The following is a 6,161-nucleotide window of genomic DNA, read 5'->3' as shown; positions in this document are numbered from 1 at the left end:
GTATTAAAAGCCTTTTTTATAAGCTTTTCTGTTCAGGCATGCAGTTTACACCCACTCGGGTGGGCAGATAGCAGTGACATCACGAAACCATGAGGTCATTCACGGCTGACCGCTTGAGTTCCCACACAAGGATAGTTGATATTTTATCAATAATTTGAATTTAATTTTCACAGTTATTGAGTTTATCAATTTTAAATGTTTAACTGTGGAAAATATTTATAGTCAATTATTATACACTATTATTAGTATTCTGACAAACGTTCGATCAATGTCGCGTACCTTATTTTTTTCTGGGTAATATTTAAGTCTATTAATATACTATTACAGTGAATCAATTTCCTATAATCTTTTCTTTTTCTTAATGTTTATTTTCTATTGTTTCAGTTTCGAAGGAAAATATCTTATTTGATTGACAGTTTATCCTAGTTATAAAGCTCTACACTATCAAACTTTATGTGACAAACAAATGTGATGTGCCCATATATTGACATGATGTCATATCATTACCATATTTGGGCATATCACTACCATATATGGGCACATCGCACTCTATTTATAAAAAGTCCAATTAGTAGAAACTAGATTACAACCAAAATATATGTTTTTAAATTTTCTATCAATCTAAAAATTTAAAATTATTTTAGTTTTTCCCTCTAAATATTGTGTAACATATTGTAACAGGAAGAGATGACCATGACATGTTAGATAGGAGTACAAAATATAAAATGACTTTTTGATAATCATTAACCACATGGCGACACTATTGGAGCCGCAGTAGGTGGACATGTCAGATAAAATTTGATTTTTAAAAATGGATGTATTTCAGATTTGAAGGAAGGAAGTTTAGCGTGGACGGATGCGTACTTAAATATATTGTATGATGGACGGAGTGCACTAGTGTGTGATTGAGTTTTAGGACTTTAGTTCTTAAGTACCAAAGCTTAGATTAAACAAAATAAAGCAAATTAATTTTTTTAACAGTTTATTTGTCTTTTAATTTATACAGTAATTAAATAACCAAACAAAATATATATAAAAAATTAAAAAAACCTTAATAGAAATAATAAAATTAGACTTATCATCATGTTTAAATTTTATAAAATGAAAACAAAAAGTAAAAACATGAAGACAGAGTTTACAGTTTTGTAAATTCATTCAGACATTTAAATCTATGAAAAATATATTTTTAGAAAATGTTTGAAAATTAATAAATTCAACTGGAAATGAATCTTTACTAATAAGCATTCAACTGTCGTTATCATTGAATGGAACACTTCCCATAATTCCACAGGATTGGGAGATTCATTACACACTTTTCCATCAATTCCTTTGATATGTAATCTCGCAACACTTTCAAGGGGGTTGTTTTTTTCCCAAAACGAGAAATAAATTGAAGGATATTAATTTTGAAAGCTACAACATTGAACCGAATGAATTCATTTCCCATTGGAAATGTATAAACATGATTTTATTTCTGCTGAGTTTTGGTTTCATTACGAATAAGTTACATTTTTTATAGAAGCTGATTGGATTTTATAATGTGATGATAATTTTATAACTATTTCTTAGTTTTGGGAAAAACAACACCTTTGAAAGTGTTGCTATTTTGAGTAAGGAAAGTGAGAAATTGGTCAGATGTTTTGCCCTATCGCCACACCAAATAGGGAAATAATCGGGCAAATTTCATAACATGCTTTCATATTATGTTTTTTTTTCCAAGTATGCCACTACCTATGGTCATATCCTTATATCTGCCTAAGTCCTTTAATATCCTTACAAAACTTATTTGTGGCTTAAAAAGCAAAATACAATTTTGTTTCCATTTTTTTGAATTGTATGTTCACAGCAAACCTCATTTCAGCAGTGCTCCTTGCCACGAAAACCTCAAACAATATACTTACAATTATCATTGTATGTGGGATTGGTTGGAATAGATATGATCATAGTGAAGATATTCCTGTTTTGTATACTATAGTCAACTCCTCTAATACCAGACTCTCTAAAAAACTGGAAACTTTTTCTTGTGGTTCAAAGGTTTAAAATTGAATTAATTAGTTTCAGTGGAATTAATAACATGAACAAATGTTTCACTTTCGCGTCTTAAGTATTTTAATATAGTAGTTTGTACAGAGTTATATAAAATAAAGAAATGAAATAAAGAAATGAAATATTGTGCATTTAAAGTGTATATTTCACACATAATTTGTCTTATCAGTTAAAATACTATAAATCTGTCGTGGTTTACATCAAAACCACGCCGGAACCTTTCTCAATCGTAATTCAATTATTGATCACAGCTCTACTACGAGACATTCCTTAGTATTAAATCCTTTAATGAAACTATCGTCAGTATTGATAGGAAGGAAGTGTACTCTACACTGCTAAACTCTGACAAACAAATTTAGCATGGCAATCGTTGAATGAACGTCATGACCGTGCTAACGTTGTCCCTTTGATATCTGACTGTGAAAGAATGACCATTGAAGTTTAACCGTGCTTACTTTGTCCTTTTGATATCTGACTGTGCAAGAGTGACCAATGAAGTTTGACCGTGCTTAGTTCTCTCTTTGATATCTAACAGTAACCAATTGAAAATTTCCTTTTCAAACTGATTTCATTACGCATACTTTGTGAATTGTTTTTTTTTGGAATACTCACTCATTCAATCGGATTGATTCTTTTTATTGGAAATATTTTCTATTGGAAGTACAGTATCTACTATTCCCTTTGGTGTTTTTGTAAATTACCGGTGAGTACAAAACGATACTTTTTTGATAAATACCCCTTATCCATTTTCAAATGTATAACATGTTAAATTGTTTTTTTTAAGATTTAGAATTCCATAGTATTATAATTAATAACGTATTCTTTGGGTATAATCCTACGCCCCTTGTATGTGAAATTTGTCTTAATTTGTAAGGTGGACAACTATAATGTTTAGTTTATTTTGGATATATTTTTTAGTTTGAACAACGATAACGGTATATTTTCCAATTATGGGCTTGGGAGAAGGTAAAAAATGTCAAACATCATGTAAGGAAATGTCCCCCTTTCCTGATGGGTCCTCCTTTCCTGGTGGGTCCCCCTTTCCTGATGAGTCCCCTTCCTAACAACTTGTACCCTATAAATATTGCTATTGTGTCATCATCTCTGTCAGGTTTTGACAAGAACAATGAATTGACTGAATTTGTATAAAAATGAAAGTAATATAATATTGCTACTAGCGACACATGTTACATCTCTCCTTACGGGATATAAACAATTAAATTTTAAGTTTAACTTAACTTAAGTTTAAGCTTTCTAAGTTCAGAATTCTTTGTTTCGGATTATTACATTTCTTACCACAATTATAAAATGTTATAAATAAAAATGGTGAAATACTAGATTGTCAATTTCATTGTAATGAAACATAGCTCATTATCTCTTTTGTGGATAAACAAGATTTGAACTTGCGACCTCTTCTTTACAGGGTAAGTAACATAGTGATGATACCACTGGACCACATTTATACTTAGATTTCCAACACAGACTGGTTTCACATAGTTGATTGTTACAAGGGTATATGTTGATCTTGTTCCAAGTTTACATGACCGCAAAATGGAACTAATATATAGGGCAGTTGAAGAACAAAATCCACTATCATAAAAAGAATTTTAAATACCGTAATGTCACGGTTGATTGCATTTAAAACATCTGCTTGCAATAATTTAAAATGAAATCTAATTATAATAAATAATAATTATGATATTATCGCCGATAGTAATTATGTAGTCTTATTTTGTTCGATGAAATTTAAAATATTTTTTTCTTATTTTTAAGGAAACTTCTAAATGAAAAATGACAGCTATTGACCGATTTTAAGCTATTATGTAAATTTTTAATTATTAAAAGTGAAATTTGTTTCATGTCGAGAAATTACAAACAGATGAAGTGAAACTTTAATTCATGAATGAATTTAAAAGTTGTCTTAATTATTTGAAAACATGACCGTGACATAATGTTGTTAATGTAGGCCTTAAAAATAAAATATAAGCTCATAAATAAATGTATAAATGAATGACAGATACAATTGAATGAAGAACAAAATTAGTTAAGAATGAGATATGGTTCATGAGGTGGTTTCCCGAATGAACGTAAAAACAAAACGGTATTGTGTATGATCAACCAGCATTCTTGTTACCAACTAGCCATCCATTCATAGAAAGTACTGATGTAGCAGCCTATCGTATGAATGAGTGAATGAAGAAAGAAATTAGTTTAAGAATGAGATATATAAATGAATGAAAATGAAAAGAGTATATAGACCAACAAGAAATGAGAAACGTGTTTATGAATGAACTGTCAGGTCACTCGTTGAACTCCCCTGTCTGTTAAGTGTTATCTACATCATTCACAAATAACTATCTTCTGATTAAATATTCTTATCGTTTGAGTGACGTTCTTATCTTAAGCACACATGCTTATCTACAATCTACTAGTAAATTCAATAATAGATGTTGTGTTGCATGTAGTAAAGAGAAAGATAAACAACTCGTCTACAAACACAGCTCTATCAAACCATAGAGATAATAATATCTCTATGATCAAGCAATACCAATATTAAAGTGTCTAGGTATTTTACAATTCCCGTTCTGGCAACATTTATTTCAAATAACATATGCATTTAAAAAATAAATTTAAAATATTAAATATAGAGGCAGTTTTTATTCAAAAAATATTTAAATTATCATTATACATTTAATCTGCAACCATTTAAAAAAAATATATAATTTTAAAATAATTAAATTTAATCCTTGAATTAGTCATCACAATAGTTATTACGATTATTAAAATCAAAACATTCTCGCTTTTTTATATCATTTTTATTCAAATGTTTCCATTATTTCTTTATAAAACACAAAAATATAATACAAGTTTGTTTATCTTTACTCTGATTTTGTGGAATTCATGGGATACAGTAGTTTTATTTAACATATAATTAAAAAGTTACTAATCCTTGAAATGTCATTAAATTTAATTATAATACATTGAAAATTGTAGAAGTTTTGCAATTACTTTTTCTCCTTAAAAACCCCAATAATAAAGGGTGTGCGAAAATAAAGGTTATTAACAGCACTTACAATAATTATTTAAAATGAGAATGTTCGTTGCACTGGCCTTGTAATTTGTACTATTCGTAGAGAATACTTCCTCTCTACTAATTTAATCAATCCTCTAACTTTAGCTTCAACTTCCTTTCCAGTCAAGTTTATAGACTTTTTAAAATAAGCCTAGTTTTAAAAAAGCAGTGCTATCCACTAGTAGTTATTGCTTTGATGATTATTATATCATTATAGGTCTAGGCCTATTATTCTATATGATGTAGGCCTATCTAATTATGATGATCTGATTGATGATGAGGATGATTTTATTTTTTAATTTCATTTTCAGCAAATAATTAGATGGTCCAGTAAATGATGTAGGAAGGTGATGGCCAACCCTAGCCTTAGGTTAGTAAGTTTATGTAGGCCTACTCTACATTACTTTGGCTAGGCCTAAAGAATAGATGTCAACAGAGCAGGCCTCGAGCCCCTCTAGCCCTCCTGGTGGTCCTGGACGTAGCTCGAATAGCTAGCCTAGCCCAACCCAAGGCCTAACTTAGGCTTAAATTTGACGATTTAACACAAACAAATATATGTTATGCTTTATCAGTTGGAAATTATGTATTATTAGCGAGATAAAGAAAATACTCACGTTCTCAAACTGTTATTTTAATAAAGATTTATCAAAAATCTTACACGTTCGATGAATAAAATTGTTATGTTTATGTTGTGTTGCCCCCTCTTGCGGTACAGTTCGGATGATTAGACTCCTTTTTATTTTGTTGAAAAAAAATAAAAAAAGGGCAGTATCGTGTCTGCTGCCCCCAATGCATCAGAACGAGATTTGACTCCTCAGTGGGTAGAAGTACTTTTTTTTGTCAGGAAGCTAGAAAATAGAGATTTATTTAATTAAAATTCACCTTTTCCTAATAAAACTGTATTGATGAAATAGTGATACGTTTATTATTAAAGATACCGGGACAGGTAAGTCTGTTAATATTTTACTCAAGCGTATTCAATGATTGGTTTTAACGTTGGAAAAAAAGATGGGTTTGGTTATTGTGTCCTGTGCTCTCAAAT

The 6,161-nt window shown here is 29.9% G+C and overlaps 1 protein-coding gene across 6 annotated transcripts in view; it reads left to right on the top strand.

Moving 5' to 3' along the window:
• The first annotated feature begins 5,937 nt into the window (after positions 1–5,937).
• The window catches only part of LOC144855530 (putative receptor-type tyrosine-protein phosphatase mosPTP-1), a 42,261-nt gene continuing 42,037 nt past the window's right edge, over positions 5,938–6,161 (top strand). For all 6 annotated transcript variants that reach the window (XM_078713422.1, XM_078713420.1, XM_078713424.1 and 3 more), the window contains exon 1: positions 5,938–6,065. The gene's annotated coding sequence lies outside the window, so the exon portion shown is untranslated. The remainder of the gene's footprint in view (positions 6,066–6,161) is intronic.

This window comes from Antedon bifida, chromosome 11 (assembly GCF_963402885.1).
Source record: "Antedon bifida chromosome 11, ecAntBifi1.1, whole genome shotgun sequence".
NCBI lineage: Eukaryota > Metazoa > Echinodermata > Crinoidea > Comatulida > Antedonidae > Antedon > Antedon bifida.
The sequence above is the reverse complement of the archived record's forward strand: the minus strand, read 5'-3'. Positions and strand labels throughout refer to the sequence as shown.